Source organism: Kryptolebias marmoratus, linkage group LG6 (assembly GCF_001649575.2).
Source record: "Kryptolebias marmoratus isolate JLee-2015 linkage group LG6, ASM164957v2, whole genome shotgun sequence".
In the NCBI taxonomy this organism is placed as follows: Eukaryota; Metazoa; Chordata; class Actinopteri; order Cyprinodontiformes; family Rivulidae; genus Kryptolebias; species Kryptolebias marmoratus.
The window spans coordinates 17,808,204-17,826,073 of record NC_051435.1 but is presented as its reverse complement, the minus strand read 5'-3'; the positions used below and the strand labels follow the sequence as shown (position 1 = coordinate 17,826,073).

Genomic DNA, 17,870 nt, shown 5'->3' with positions numbered 1-17,870 from the left:
CCCCCCACCTCCTCTGCATCACCACTTCTATCTTAAATGAGCCACACTCGCTGTGTTTTCAGCAAAGCCAGGCCAGCCGGGAGGAGACAGACCAGTCTCTCATGTCTGTCACTCTGCTGAGCTCAGGCCAACACTCATCATCATCACCATCATCATCATCATCATGCGGGTGGTTTTTGTTTGTTCACCCCTCCACAATTACAGCACTTTAAGTCGATTGTGTGTGCATAAAGGTGCTGCACCACGTTGCTCTCATGCAAATCCAACCCTTTTTGAGCTGTCGACACCTGCTTGATTCTCCACTTTTTCTTGTCTGTCTTCATTTCTTTTTTTCACATACAGAGCAACACTGGCTTCAGTGTCAGGTCTCAGACTCTGTAACAGAGCTCATTTGTGAGTTTCACTGACCGTGGCAGCCTGTGTTTATTTCAACAGGCTGCCGTAAAGCTCCCAGGTAGATAACTGGTTTGGAGATGCTGTGCTGAGCAGGCGTACAGTTCCTCAAGACTGCAACTGCAGCAGAGTAGATCATCATCATCATCAAACTGTAGAGGGACTGATAATTTCATGAGACTGCAAATGTATCAAAAGTCATGGCTGCCACCAAAAGACATTCTGTTTTTACAAATATTGTTGTTAAGGAGAGCCCACTTTTGTCTTTTAAGTAGCTTGATTCATTGCTGAATACAGCCAGACAGAGATTTCCTCCAACTCAAGACAAACTAACAAGCAAATTTGAAAACTTAACAGCATCCAGTATAATTCTGCATTAAAGTGATAGTTCAGATTTTTAGAATTGGAATTATAGGTGATGAACAATTAATACCTAACCAGTTGTGGATAGCTCTCTGAATGACTTCAGTTGACAGAAATAGAGTTTATTCTCTGAACGGGTTGATGGGCTAATGGCTAGTTCAAGAGCGGCAAAGACCATAGTCGCCTGGTGCATCCTAAAACAACTAAAATCTAAAACATTGCATAGTGGTTCATGCAAACACCTCATAAACTTTTACCTTGTTGTCATTTTCTTATAGGAATCTACTGTATGGTTATTTGCAAAGGGAAAAAGCAGTAGCGGGCTGTAGCACTTTTGATGCAGCCTTAAGTCCAATTAGTTGTTCACAAAGCTTCACATATTACTGCTGTATAATGTTTTATCTATAATAATGGTTTAACAAAAAAAAGTGTAAAAAGTTTATAAACTAGCGTTCTCATGAACTGTTGTGACATTTTGGAGACGGTAGTTGTTTTAACATGGCAGCATCCCACTGTGTAACCGGCTCGCTCAGTTCTAGCCATTCGCTCGTCAGTTCAGTTCTTATTCTAAAGTGGATTTCTGCTATCTTAAAACAACCTCAGTGTCAAAAATGTTTTAATGGTTCATGTAAGTACTATTTTTAAACCTTTATGCAGCCCTTAATTTTGTATTACAAGGTTATTCTGCCAGAAATACGACATTCCTGTCAGAATTAAACTAGGCTGCAAAGGACATGCTACACCTAGCTGCTGCTATTTGAAGTTTAAAATAACCATAGATTTCTGTGTAAGTAACAGCACAATGCAAAATGTATGGCAGTGTAAACGTTTATAACAGTGTTTGCAAGAATCATTATGACTATTTCTGAGATTGGAGGTGATTCAAGATGTTAGCAATTCACTTCGTCTTGGTCCCACTCAGACTAGCTGTTAGCTCATCAGGCCAATCAGAACAAAACAATTTCTCCAATATGAGGTGGTTTTAAGACCTCTCCACAACAGGTATTGTTTTGATTTGTTCATGACCTTTCCACAGACTTGCAAAGCTTTAAACTTCTCCTTTAAATTCACATGGGCAACTATGACTGGATCAATACTGTCACAAAACAAAAAGAGATGAAAAGTCGTGGACTCAAATGTAGACAAAAGTCCAGAGGAAGGCAGATGGAAGTGACGCATACAAGTGCTTCAAAGGCAGGATAGGTAACAAGAATATTAAACTAACTAAAGGTAGCCTAGGCAAATGTAGACCGGGACTATAAACACACAGGGAGGTGACCCAACATAAGGAGCAGGTGTGCTGATTACAAAACTGGTTCAGGTGTGAAAGGAAACAGAAAAGCCAAAACAAACAAGAGACTCACTCTGCAAAATAAAACAGGAAACAAAGGTGACACAACCAAACAGGAGAAATTAACAAGAAAACCCAAAACAAAATCTGAACTCAAAACTAGAAACCTAAGAACCGTGGAACCGGGAAACCTACAATATCTGAGAACAATTCCTCATGGGGCTCATTTTCCCCTTATTTTTCCCTTTTTATTTTGTTTAGTATGTTTGGTTTATATCTAATGTGAGATCTTAATTTCACATCAACGAGCATCAGACAGAATAAATGTGCTCAAGTACAAGCTGAAAAAGTTTTGTGGAACTTGTTTCATGCTAAACACGTAGATAGATGTAATACTGAGCTGTATTTGCCACATTTTTCTTCACTTATTTTGCACTTGGTAGCCAAATTGGTTGTTGAGATTTGAGCTGGTGAAGACTCCTCTGCTTTATGAGGTTCAGTCTAAAATTCAATTTTTGGTGTTGTTGCAGTTACCCCTTCTGAAAAGCTTATATATAATGACGTTCAAGTGCACTGGAATCCGCCAAAATGTAATGTCACATTTATGTGACAATATAATATGGAAGATAAATACTCTACATATTACTTTATCTCTTCTTGTGAGCGTTGCTGGCCTCCCTGACTGTCTTTACTTTGGTGAGCTAAAGGTTTAGCTCAAACACAAGAAACAACCTTGCTTGTTATTGTGTTGCAAAGTCACACACACACAAAAACACACTGAGGCTGATTATTTAGTTTAATTATATAGACAGATTTACAGAATTCTCTATGGCAACAAGCCATCAGAAGCTCTGAGGTGATAACTGACTGATCGCTGCTGTAGAAAAGCTGCAGCAGGATGCTACTCCCCTTATGATACAATGCAGACAATCAATTAAATCTAAGAGGACAGAAATTTGAAGCTGCGACTTTCAAAGCAAGAGTAACCCACATTTACCATACAGAGGATCATAAACCGATGGCGTGGATAGAAAACACCCAGAGTTTGCATGGAAGCAGCAGATGGAGCTGGTAGTTTACTTCAAATGAAGTAGGCCAGAATACAGACTGTGTCAGTGGGGTGCTGTGCTGTTTCTTACAACTAAAAGCTGCAAACTCATTGAATCTACATTGGCAGACAAGTCACACCACGAATCAGTTTCAGTTCTAATAACGTCTTTAAAAAATATGGGAAACTGATTATTAATTTTTTATTGTGTGTTATTGTAGGACGGTGAATCCTCGGAGTGGCCCTCTGTCAGCACAGACAAGTGTTTCTAATATACTGCTCATCATGCCTGAGCTGCAAAGGCCTAGATAGTGTGCTCCAGCTCCTTGGCTGTATTTTTAGTAACATGAGTGAGAAAACACAGTATGACCAAGGCAACCAGATTGTATCAATATGATTAGTCTGTGTTGACATTTATGTGTCAGTTTTATAAGTTAGGAACTGTTATTCGAATATCTTTTTATAGACAAAGATTGTAGTCCAGTATACTGTATCAGTTCAACGGATACATTATTTTTGTGATGTTTTAAGTCCATATATCTTGTATTTTCTTTTATATGTGTAGCTATGTGTCACAAGGTTCTCACATCAACAATGTAGATATTTAATGTATTTAAATCATTTTAATGCATTTTTACCTTTTAGCTTTTTTCTCCCCGAAGGTCTGTCTGCACACATTTGAAGTTTCCTCACATTCTAAAACATCTTTGGTCCTCGTATTTCAAATCACATTTGCCTCGATTGTTTTGATGCACAGTGGTTGTGCATATTTGTTATTATTGTCATGTTCTACAATTATTCAGGCAAACATCTAATTGAAATTAACAATTCTTTTAAAAGTAGTAAAACATGCAACAGATATAACAGGCTACAGAAAAAATTAAATGCCAGTGCTACTAATGCTTGGAGCAACAAGTCTTTCAACCAAAATACTTCAGGCTCCCTTCACACTGGATCACATAGCAGCAATGATGTCAGAAATCAACCACAACATAGATGGTCTTTTCTGGGTTTTGACGAGGTCTTCAGGCACACATTAAGAATGCAGGGGGTTCCCGATAATCTGGGACAGACTGTAAATGGTAGACAATGATTTTGAACATGAACTAAGCTTCTTTAACAAAATTGTGGTGGGTTGTTATCAGAGTGGCAGTGTATTCTGGACCTAGGTAGAATGGGGTGAGAGCATATGAATCATGGGGGGCCTACATGCACCGGTGTGACCATTGAGAATTTGAAGCACAGGATATGCTACATTGGGCTCATATGCCTAGACTACCACACCATCAAAAATTCTACAGCTGTTTTTCCTCTCATTCATAGACATAATGTTCACTCGAGTATAACAGTATGAGTACATGTCTTGGAGTACTTTATTATGCCAATTAAGTAAAGAACCAGCTGAGAAGAAAAAATGAAAAAAACTGTTTCACCCTGCAGCTTTTATAGCAGTGAGGACTGTGCCAATGTTAGTACAGATGCCACTGTGCAACTTTGAGAATGTCATTCAATAGTACAAACAGCCGTGATGAATAGCAGTGGTTTAATAAGGGGTTTTAAGAGTAAAATTATGCCCCATGTTTAATGAAGGCTGATCTTTGATTGGAAACAGCCAATTTGTCCAAAGAGCAGACCTGCAGTGAATGTGTGAAATCTGTTTTCCTCAACATGGCAGTGGCTCAATGACAGCGATGTGACAACACAGATCACAACATACTCAGAAGTCCATTTGATAAAAGGTCATAGCATTTCAAATGAAACTCAATCATTGGTCTGTGCGTGTGTGAGAAAGCTAGGAGGTCAAAGCAAAGTTTAAGGATTGTGTTTGCTTTGAGCTGATATCTATACAAAATACAGAATCAGTTGGTAAGGCGGCACAAATAAACTGCCTTATATTTGTGGTCTACATAACATCAATTTAATAATTATATAATATTTATGTGGTCTTCCTGAGGTCAGAAATTAAACCAGTTCAGTCAAACTATCTGAATAATATGAATAGTTTTTAATTTCCTCCTTGATCTATGAGTATAAAGTTAATTCAGGTAGTTTTCAGATCCAGTAGTAGTAGTTTATTTTTCTACTATTGACACAGTTTTCAACAGTTTGCCTTTGTTTCTTCAGTTACAATGAGCCAAAGCTAAGATGAAAAATAAAAGCATCTGATTGTTTAATTTAACTATTTTCTGAGTGGGAAGCTGTCACAGCAACAAGTTACTTTAGGTTACCCAGAAAAAAATATTTTTAGTCTGAGTTAATGCACTAGCTTAAATAATAATTTAATAACTAAACTCGGACAGCAGGGCTGAGTTCAATGATGTGTTTAGTTAGCCATGAAAAATGATCAATTACATTTTGATCAGCATCATTTCATTTATAGCATTATATTGTAGCATGAAAGTGTAGAAAAACTGACTGTTACCTAAAGGCACATTCATGGTGTTTTTAAACTGTTTCTAGCCCAATATTTGCCTGAAATAAAAATTTTTGTTCATAAAAATGACTACTTTGTCTGGAACTGTGATATGAAACAGTATATTTTATACTGAAAATCAGGAAAGATAATTAGTGCCATCAAGGAAATTCAAATAAAAGGAATCAGCATTACAATTAAGACAAAATTTAGTGTTTATTTTTGATAAGCAGTATGGTCGAACAGTGATTTTTTAAACAGGCAGTGTTCACACTTTTCTAGGCTTTTATAGTCACAGCTACCAAATGAAACATGTAGCAACATGCTTAACTGCTCCATTTATTTTATATAAACCAATAATGTCATTAAAAGTTCAACTTTTAATGACATCAAAAGTGGATGTGTAGTCTTTTTCAATTTGTTGGGAAAACTCAAACCCTATCCGTGTAGAATTCAGTTATAACAAGTTAACTAATCTGTGTGAAAACAAACAAGATCATTTCTCTGTCTCTGGTATGACCTACATGACTAAATATAGCAACTTAGTATATAATATAGTATAGGTGAGTAATTATGGTCTTTAAAGTTTAGGCTTCCTTTTCAACATTGAATTCATAGCTCTTTTCATACCAACTCATTTTAGAGGGTGAATGAACGCCTTTTATTCCTCTCTACTCATGTCTTCCATAGACTAAATCTCATTTGAGACTGGTCATAAAGCTTCAAACTATCATAGAAACTAAATTTTGTGAACAAATTGAACTTAATAACCCATATGCAATGCCATTATAAAAAGTCTAGAAACCAACAAATCACTAATATTGTGTTTTTCCAGACTTTTTAAGTTGGTAAGGACTAAAAATACCCAAATAAACTATCAAGCAGGGGAGAATATGGTTCCCTGACAAGGATAGTTTCAATTTTTTGAAGTTGTGTACCATATAAAAGTTATGAACAATTATTATCTTACCTGATAGCTCTTCAAACAACCTCACTTTGGAGAAATAGAGTTTGATTCTCACTGGACTGATGAGCAAACGGCTAGTCAAGTCCAAAGTGGATCGCTTCCATCTTAAAATAACTCCACTCTCAGAAAATCTTATAGTAGTTCATGTGAATGCTAAAATAAAAAGCTTTACATCACAACCAATTTATGACATTCCTCCAGGAAGTGCCCCAGGTTGAACTCGAACTGGTACAGCTATCTGCCGCTGCTTGTGCTTGCAAATAACCATAAATTTTATGTTAATATCCATGTAATGCAAGGACAGCAATGTCAATACTTATAAAACAGTGCTAACGTGAAAAGCTATAAAATCTTTGAACCTAGAGTTTTTTTAGACAAGATCAAGCCACTTTGGTTTTGGCCATGCTTGAACTAGCCATTAGCTTGTCAAGCAAGTCAGAATCAAATGATATTTTCAGGCTAAGGTTGTTCATAGAGCTATCAACAACAGGTAAGATATTATTTGTTCATAACCTTTCAACAGATTGCCACTTTAAAAGATCTGAACCATTGCTTCAATCCTGCTTACAACTTAGAACTATGAAATGTTTTCATTCAAGCACACTTAAGCTTGCGGCAAGTAAATTTATGATGTTATCACATTTAGTTGTATTAAATTCTAAATGAATAAGGAGAGACTTGCAGAAGAAAGCAATTGGTTTGGCTGAATGAAGGAACATTTTGATGACACCTGTTAGCATCAGTTTTGCAAAAGAAAGTATCTGACAGCTTCATGAATAGGCTGTTAATTTCTTTCTAACAAACAAAAGCTCCCATTTCATCAGCATACTGAAAGAACCCTTAATATGGTTCACGAATTTTCGGCTGTCAAATCAAATTTATGAATCTATCAATAAAAATAAAAAATAATTTACATTTTCACTGGAATAGAATCTGATGCTGGTGTCTCTGTGCAGCTCTCATCTCACTGCAACATTTCCTAAATGCCCCCCCTCCTTGAAAGAAGCCTTTTTAGCATTTAGACACCCATTCAAAGTTTTAGTTGAAACAAAGAGATGGCAATGTAATTAAAAGAGATGGGAATCATTAGAACAAAAAACTCCCACAATTAGAAAAACAGCAGGGTTGGCTAAAAATATCCTCCCCCAACCATCGTCACACGTTGCTAGGTTTCACACAGAAACATTGCAGGAAGTTTGCAAAGGACTTAACTACAGGAGCTTTTACTCACACAAACAATGTAGCTAACTCCTGGCTGTCCAAGGCAAAGACAGCAACACATGCAAGAAAGAATAAAATCAAATAAAACCAAGGACTTACATTTTAACTGTAGGGGGCTGCTACACTCACAGAAGTGATTGTAGAGACAGTGTGTGTATCATTAATATGACGCAATAATGCCTTGAACCTTGCGATAATTAAGAAATGGTTGTGTTCTCCTGCTAGTGGAAAAACTCCACTGATTTTTGTCATGCTTTTAGATAATTTAGAGGGAGAGATGATGCTGCACATTGCTGCAGTAGGCATGTCATAGGTCAACAAGAGAGCCTGTTTCATTCTCATCTCTCTGGGCGTGATAATGGCAGTGGCATGATCAGTTTCCACGGTGAATTAATTTTGGCTCTGTCTGTCCTGCAGAAAATGACCTGCTGGGATTATAAGAATCAGGCACTTGGCTGCCGTTCTACCTCCCTCTGTGAGGCAATCAAGTTGACATAAAATCAGACGAGAGAGAAAATACATGTACTGTGTCTATATATGTATGTATATATGTATGTACGGAAAAGAAAGAAATTACACAGCTTTTTTTGGGATGTTCTCACTTACTGTTGATGCTTCAGTCTGCAGAGATAAGGTGAATTTTGGCACATGTTGTTGAGGCTGGGAGCCTGCGAGGGTGATTATTTGTTGCGCTTGTCTGTAATTTTGATCTAATTGCTTGTAGTTTAGCTAAATTATTTAATTTAGTGTTGTCACACTCATTATTGCCTGTAGCAATGCAGAGGGTTGTACCGAACGGCATGTTTTGGGTTTTTGTTTCTCTAACAGCATATATTACACCTGTAGATATACATACATACTTAGAAAAGTTCTGTGTAGCTGTTCCTATGACTGCACTTTTCTTGACAGAGATCTCTAAGGTTGTTCCTGGGATCTGTTGGAACCATTTTTCTAGTTTGGGGGTCACAGCACCGACTGCTCCGATGACCACTGGTATCACCGAGGTCTTGACTCTCCTCTCTTTTCCTTCAGCTCTTGGTATTTCTCCAGCTTCTCGTGGTCCTTGTTCCTGATGTTACAGTCACTTGTCACTCACCACAATGTCCGGTTGGCCATCACCTGTTTGTCAGTCTGAATCTGGAAGTACCACAGTATATCGGCCCTGCCATTCCCCACCACCCTTTGGTAGAATCTCCCACTTTAATTGTTGGACCTATAGTCCATGATCCTGTACACTATTTCAGCCACTTGGTTTTGGTGTTCCATCAATGCTTTGCCTGCTTGCATCTTACATCTTGCTATTATGTGCTGGACTGTCTCAGGGGCATGTTTGCACAGCCTCCATCTTGGGTCCTGCCTAGTATGATAGACCTCGGCCTCTATTGTTTTTGTGCTGCCATGATTAGTGCCTCTGTGCTGTCCTTCAGTCCAGCCCCCTTTAGTCACTGATAGGATTTGTTGATTTCAACCACTTTCTCAGTCTACATATAGTACATACAGAGGCTAATCTTTGCATGATTATTCCTCTTGTTTACCCTCTTCCACTTTGGGTTTCTGCTGCCTGACACATTCATTTAGCAGGTCATCATTGGAGGCTGTCTTCTTGATGTACTCCAGGATCTTGGTTGTTTCATCCTGTATAGTGGCTCTGATGCTCACCCCTTTCTCTTAGTGTACAGTTTTGTGATGCTGGACATGGGGTAAAACCCTCCATGCATTGTGAGGAGCTTTCACAATCAAACATTTGCAATCGATGTTCTATTTTGATTCAGTATAAACAAACCTGTCTGAAGAGTCTTCCTTTCTAGTCTTTCTTTTTTACCACTTACCCAGTGTACAGCTACAATGACATAAAAGCACTCCATGTGACAAGTATTGTGATGTCAGTATTTGTGTACAAGACAACTAGTGAGGTTGAGAATGGCAAACATAAGCATTAAATTGCACTATTTGTTTGATCGACAACTATAATGAGTGACTTTGGAAACATGCTTATGCTTATAAATATGGAAATTTAGTATTGTCTTTATTTATTTAAACAGCATGCACTGTTTAAAACATAAAACAGTGCATGCAACATAAGGAACACAGGCAGTTTTAGCAGATCTTGCACGTCCTGAACTACATAGCCTTTAAAACCCTTTCAGCGGATCTTTTCTTTTTTCTAACAGTCTTTAGAGTTCATATTTGTTGTTTTCATGCAAGACAGTTTGAGAAACTATGAGTCTTTTTTCAGTGCAGGAGAAGGCCAGGAAGAAAATAAATATCTAGCATATGGTGCCACCTTTTCAGTAATGCTTATCCAAAAATTATCAGTGCTAATTTTGCTCTGAGTAAACTATTTTAGCTTTCATACTGGCTTTAAAATCTTTAATTGGCCTTTGTTAGATTATCTAATGCCCTACAGATTTCCCAGTAAACCACTCAAGGTAAAAATATAACATTTTCAGTTTGAACAATATGTATAGCATCTTTTTCTTTTATAAGAATATATGTTTTCAAGTAGAATGAATTGTTAAAAACCAAAGACATGCTATCAGATTAGACTGCTGGGAGACTTTGTTTCTGATGATTAGTTGATTGCTTTGTGATTTGAGTTGCAGATACAGTTTGGTACCTGTAGCGTAAAAGGTTGCTCTGGGGAACATGTGGTAGATTAAGAACAGTGTGATAATTGTGAATGATGTTGTTTTTTTTCTTTGCCAAATTAGATAACTTTGTGAGGAAGCGCTTCGTGCTCCTGTTCTGCCTTCCTCACACAAAACGTAAACTTCTGGTGACAAAAGCTGAAAAACTTTCATTGTTCCCTCTGCCTCCGATTGCAGCTTTATTTCTGGGACTGATTTAAGTTCTGTTCGACACAAGGTGATAAAATTGGCCATTTGTGGATGGCTCCTTGACAAGGTCTTGTCAGATTTGAAGGGAAACTTCAGAGAATGTAATACATTTTTTCTCAGTTGTCAGTTTTATGAACATTCATGTCCTCAGTCACTTTGAATTATTTCAGCTCAGTCGTTTTAGGTTAGCCCTTGAGGATCATGTTGACCATTGTCTCATTTTAAAACCCTATGTTGTTTAAACCACATTATTTTAAACAATTTTAAGTTTTCTGAGTTAGGTAAGACAACAGTGTGATATAGTTGTGCTGATCTAAGCCACCTGTCAGTTTGTAAAAAAATGCTAACTCATTTTATATCATCACTACAACATTAAAATGCTCCTTTTATCCTTTTTAACGCTCCCTTTTTCGCATTGAATAGTACCAAAAAATATATATAAAAACACTAACAGATTGTGGTTTTTTGTGCATAACATATACCTTTTTTTACAAACTGATCATTTTGTGACATAGTTGCATGCTTTTACTTAATTTACGCTGTTAACCCCTACATCACTTTACCAGGGGCTGCAGCACTGCCAACAAGATCATTTCAATAGGCCTAGGGACTAAGGGGGGCAAGACTAGATTGCAGTGTATAATGCTTTCTTCGGAGAAGGTGATCGGCTATAATCTGCCCACACTCAAGGACCTCTACACTTCCAGATCCAGGAAGTGAGCAGCTAAGACTATAGAAGATCTCTCTTCCCCTGGACATGAACTGTTTAAGATGCTTCCTTCTGGCAGGAGGTTGAGGTCCATCAGGAGCAAAACCTCAAGAGAGAGAAACAGATTTTTCCCCTCTGCTGGTTGTTTTCCACAACAGATCCCCCTCCCTCCTTTCTCACTCCTCAGGGATTCAGACTAGTGCATCAGAACATAAGTCTATAGCAAACTAATATAGCACTACTCTGGACTCTTTATTATGTTTAATTTTTTTTGTATAGAATTGTTGCCCTTATGTATAGTTGCATTGATTGTTGCTGTTTCCTGTTATTGTTTAATGCATGTTCGCACCAAACGCCAAAACAAATTTCATCCCTTTCATTTAACTCAACTCTTCTTTAATGCTGGCTGCACATTGCTCAGCTAATTTATTTCTGAAGACTATACAGAGCGAGTCCAGTCCACATCCTGGCCACATCCCGTCGACGTTGTTCGATTAGGCCAGCTCCATGCAGTTCAGTCCAGTACTTCAAACCTCATTGCTTTCATCCCTCATCCCTACTTCATCCCTACCTCATTCCTGTGAACATCCACTTATCCATCGGGAGGTGAGGGGAGTCTCCTTAGTTTTCTTCTTTGTATAGGCACCAACCATGAAACTCCCCAGATGACTCTGAAATTTCAGATCAACTCAACTTCTCATCCTTGCTTAATTAGCTTTGAATAAACCTGTAGAATCAGTCCTTTGTGGCGTGGAAATATGACGTGAGATTTGAAACTGTAAGGAAGTATGTCACATCTTTACTGGCCCTAAACAAAAAGCAAAGTGACTAGTTGCTGATTATTTTAGGGGACTCATATAGGAACATACAAGGACTCAATAGTCAACCTGGAGGATTTTATCATTTGTTTTGAACAGAGTTATACAGTGTCTGTAATGAAGGTGCAATAAAATGGACTATTTGACAATGAACTTATTTATTTATTTAATGGGCAATTATTTAATTATTTTAGAAGCAAGTTTCTGTGGTTTTGTTCTTGGTCACTAATATAGGTATTAAAGTAATTTAGATAAACTGTCCTTTGCTTGTTTTCTCTTTTGCTCTGGTTTAGATTTTTGAAGTAAATTGAACGTTTTTTTTATTTTGCACACTGATGTTGAATATGTTCAATAACATTTACATATATTTATGCAAACATCACTGCTGAGGTTTTTTTTTGGCAGTTTAATATCAAGAACTTGTCAGTGATTTAAGTATTTTAGTACTGGCTTTAAAGAGGAGGAATTCAACTGCAAAAAAATAAAAATTAAATAAAAAATGTAATTCTTTTCCAGGAACTCCATGTTACTGAGATGCACCTCTCAACATGTTAGTTATAGGAGTGGTGTAGTGTAACCCCTGCTTTTCCCCATTTAGTTTTTCATTTTTTGTCTTCTCGAGGCTTCATTAATTATCTTTGTCATTTGGTATATTCCCTTCACCTAATAGTAGGAGCATTGTTACATCCAGTTCTTGCACTGCTGCATTTTGTGAAAGGTGGAGTGTGTGAAGCAGAATTTATGGTCTGTTCAAGCTGCTTATCAGATAGTGTCAGACTCTTCCACCACACTTTTCTGATATCAGATAGGAGGTATCTGTGTCCAACATTTGGTGTAACATTTGATTAGAAGAGTTTCCACCAGTGTGTGAAGAGATTTGGTCTCAAGAGAGATGTTTCCTTACAGTTCATAGCTGGAAATCATTGGAAACCAATGTGGTTCAGTGTAATGAAGTCAACACTGTTAACTATTTGTCACCGGTTGAAAACAGAAATAGTTTTAATGCAAAGTGACCAAATGTGCCGAAACTCATTATTAAACTTTTACTATTATTATACATACTGTATATATGTGATTTTTTAAAAAAACAGTCAACATCAATAATCAACGTATAACTGTTCCTTATTTTTACTTCTGTAGATTTATGTCTTTTATCCTTTGTCCCGTGTTGTTTGTGTATCAATAAAATAATATGGTATGGTATGGCATGGTAATATATTTTCAGTTTTTAGTCATTTTAGCAACCACCATTTCTCATAAAACATTAGACTGTTTCAAGGGCACCCCCAGAACATTTTTAAAGGAGTGGCCAGATGGGACATTGTTAATCTGGGGGTGGTGTATCAAACCCTAAAGCCATAACAGAATTTCAGGAGTTTTGTTTTGCTGTTGTCATACATAGGATATTTAAAATAATAAAATTAAAACTGATATTCCTTGTTTGTTGTTGGTCTGTAGTATTTATTAGGGAAGATGATTGCCCCCATGCACCTACCTTGGTGGTGCCCCTGAGTTGTTCTGGGTCACATCCTAACAGCAGAGTCCAGATTAGTCAAGGTGTTCTGAAGAACTCAGAAATTTTTATTCATCAAGATGGTTCCTTTAACTTTGTAATACCGAAACTTGTCAAGTTAAGTCCAAATTACTTCTGAGAATCAGTCATGATAAAACGTTCCCAGCTATGTCTCCTCTTATTGCTTTTGCTTAGGCAAAAATGCAGCACTTGAACGCTGCAATTTTCTCTCGTTTTTGACAAGCAGCAGTATTTGACTGTGTATTTGAATAAGTAGAAGTTTACTTATTTTCTTAGCTTAATTTTTTTTGTCAGTTTTTTTGCTGTTCTTCTTTTAGGCCAGCCCCATGCAGTTCAGTCCAGAGTGTTGCCACTCTCTGTCCTGATTCGCTTGTTTGAGTCAGGAGTTGTACTCCACACTTATGATTCCTAAATCAAACAACCAAGTCAGGTGTTTGATTCGTTTGATTCATACAGCACTCACAGATCACTACACCTGAATGATTCATTTGTTAACTACTGGACTGTAGGGTGGGTCAGTGAGTTGAAACAAGAAACCAGAGCTGGTGTTTTTCCCACAGGGCTAGTGCAAACATTAGCTTGATATATTTATTAAATGAAGTTAGCATAGCAGCCGCACAATATGTTGCCTGGTCAACGAGTCATTGAGATAATGAGTTAATGGAGAAGAAGACTCATGACTCCTGATTCAGTAAAATGACTCACGAGGACTCGCTTATCACTAACATTTAATGACATAATTAATTTACAAACAAACATTTTACACATTAATAGACCTGTAAGTGTATCTTAGACTCTGCAATACAAATTTATTTATCTGCAAATATTTACAACTAGAAATTCTTCTCATCTGTGTTCTCATGTTTTCTGACATGACTTTGCGCAGTTCAAGGAACATGCATGCAAACACTACAAACTGAAAATGTTGTGCTGTTCTGGTGTTTGTTTGCTTTTTAATATGTATATAGTGTTTTATATTGAGACCTACTTCATAAAATTATTTCTAAAGCAATAGTTTCAGATCTTTAGAGGTTGAGTTTTGTGGAAAGTTTAGTGTCAGGTAATATCTTACCTGCTGTGGATAGCTCATTGAACAACCTCAGTTTGGAGAAAAAGAATTGAATTCTGACTGGATTGATGGGCTAACAGCTAGTCAGAGTGAGGCCAAGACAAAGCAATGGCCTGCACTATAAAGTTGGTTGCTGCCCCCCCTGGCCATCCCTGCTCCGACAGTTCTAAATGCATAATATTATTTTATGGGTATGACTGTAGGAGAAGAGAGGACAAGCTTTAGTGAGGTGAGTAATGAATATGCTGATATGCTGTTCTCAATAATAATTCCAGCTGGAAAATAAAATAAAAACAAAACAAAAATAAGCCTATATCAGAAGGCCATCCTAATTAATTCCAGGCAGTCTTCTGAAAGTGACAAAATCATATCAATGTTTTGCACATTGTGTAGCAGCAGGAAAGTCGGGCCATGTTTGCTGCAGCTCTGAGGACATGAATGTTGCATCTTTATCAAGCACACCAGACTATACATACTGGAACGAGTATGCGTTTCAAACCACTGAGACTAGAGGCATGCTGTGAAGACTTGTTGCTGTTGGGTTGTTCAGCGAAGGATTGTTTCGCAGAAACACAGAGCAGGTTCAGCTGGTTCTGTTTCGTCCCTGTGCTGAAAGTACTGTTCGCTTATTTGATTAGGATAGATTGCTGATGTGATTTCATGACTCGCTGCTGGCCTGTAGCTCATTTATTACTGTTGTCCATCATCTCTGGTCCTTACTAATGGCATGAGCTGAGCGCTGTGCACTCTCTTTGTCTTTATTGGCATGAATAACAACATTATGAGACAATATTGTCAGGGCCTGTTGTACAAAGATTACTATAAAACTTATTAACACACCAGATAGACCAAATGCTTTGCATGTTATTATTCAGTTGCTCAAATAGCTTTTGCTATTTTGTCTGGTTCTAGGTACAGGAAATCTGGTAAAATACTGTCAAACCTACATAAATTATAATTTACCATCTATGCTACTCTCAGATGTCCCAACTTATGCTTTATTTTGTAAAACAATATAAATCTCATATAAAAGATCACTGTTTCATGTTGGACAGCACTGTTTACTGTAATAGTTTATGCACTTAGAATCAACTTATCTGTGTCAATATAATACACTTCTTTTCTTTTAAAAATTGTATGTTGATGGCCTTCTTAAGAGGTTTTTCCAATCAAAAAAGATGGACAGCCTGCTGCAGTATAGGGTAGTCTTCATGAGGCCCGGTGAGATAAAGTAAGGGATTTTTTTTCCTCCCTCTTATTTTGTTTCAGTTCTTCGTGGCCTTTCAGGTCACAGAGTGGATCAGCTCATATCTGATATCTTCATAAATTGTCACATTCTCAGTCCAAGCCTGTTCACTGGGACATACAAACTGAGAAGGAAAATAAGATTTGGTGCTGTGTCTTTACTGCAGAATTGTCATCTAGAATAGGTGTCCGTCACATTCGAAAGCCTGTTGAAACTACCCTCCTCACTGATAGGTCTCTGCATTTGATGGGGACTGGTGCTGTCCTGTGACAGACTGTGTTGGTAAGTAATTGTGACTGCATAAATCCTGTTCTCATTATTCTTACAACACATATTCTGCTGGGGTTTTTTTCACTAAGGCAAAGGAACTGTCTCACCATTGGATCTCTGCTCAACATTTTTGATATATAATTTGAAAAAATCACTGAGGTGGGTTTTTCTTGCCTTATTATTTTTGCTGTATGGTGGAGCAGATGATTAGTACTGTTGCTTCACAATAAGAAGATCACACATTCAACTACTAGCAGGGGTCTTTGTGTGTAGAGTTTGCATGTTCTTTCCGTGCATGCATGGGTTTTCTCTGGGTACTGCAGTTTCGTCCCCGGGAGCAAAAATACATGTGCAGGTTAGGTTAATTGGCAACTCTAAATTGGAGTGTGCGTGTGTCTGTCTGTGTGTGAATGGCCCAGGTGACGGACTGGTGACCTGCCTAGGGTGTACCCCACCTCTCGCTCAATGACCACTGGAGATAGGCACCAGCTCCCTGCGACCCTGAACAGGAGCAAACGGGTTACAGGGACAGTCAAGTAATTCTTCAAACGAGATTCTGTTACATAGTTATCAATAGTACCATATCCGCTGTGATATCAGTCATAGAGCATGGCGTGTGGAGAAAGAGGCAACATTCAACCAGGCTAGGCTAATGGGTAGCCTGGATGAATTAAATTTTCTGGCTCATAAAGCAACAAACCGATGTAAAAGAATGTTAGAATGAAAGTTTAGTTTGTCGCTGTTTTCTCAACTGGACAACATCCATGTTACTGTGTGACTGTATGTCTGTTGAGCATAGACTGTATTCAAGCCAATGGTGCTGAGATTGCAAATGTATCAGTCCAACGGGAGATGAGTAAACTTTTGGACTGACTAAGCGTGCTGATCAAGCATCATCAGTACACGGTCTATCTATTCTCAGCACACATACATTGGTATAGCAACACAGTCATTGTTCGGTTGAGGAAGCAGCAACAAACTTAACAATCAGTGTCAACCAAGTGGTTTAATGTTAGTTCATGAAGCTTTTTATCACACCAATATGTCATCTAAGAGAAAGAGTTGTTTTATAAACCTGAAAAACAATAGAACCCACCCCAAAAAAACCTGGTTTGTCTAGCCACTAGCCTAGCTACTGCCTTTTTCCCTTTCGTCTGTGCTCCATGACTGAAGACACAGCTGAAAAGGTATTAACTACTGACAACTATCAATAACTATCAGAATGTCATTTAAAAAATGACCAGACTATCCCTTAAAAAAAATTGATGGATGTTTTTTGCTGAACAAGTCAACAACCACAACCTTTAAAACTACAACTAATAAAAGTAAAGATAAAATGTGCTCTTTTGTTTAACTTTACCCTGAAAAGGCTTTCCCCCTTAACATTTAACTTTTGTTTTTATTTTCAGCTCACTCAGAGGGCTTTGTCATCACAAACAAAGTGTTCACCTACAGTTCTAAAAAAATACTTGATAACTGTTTTCATTCTGAAGAAAAAGATGCAGTAGCTGAATAAAACGTGAGGCAGCAAAAGGCTCATCCCTTGAGTTAGGGGTTGTTATAAATTCTTTGTAGGTCAGTGTCGGTGGTCTAAAACAAAACAAACAACCCTAGTCAAATATACAAACACACAGTCCTGAAAGAACACCATGTAACCCTATATTTGTTTTGCTTATGTTGGTTTGCAGCAT

The 17,870-nt window shown here is 37.6% G+C and overlaps 1 protein-coding gene across 1 annotated transcript in view; it reads left to right on the top strand.

Annotated features, from left to right (window-relative positions):
* fgf14 (fibroblast growth factor 14) overlaps nt 1-17,870 on the top strand; it is a 108,075-nt gene that overhangs the window by 1,412 nt on the left and 88,793 nt on the right. The gene's annotated exons all lie outside the window — the stretch shown is intronic.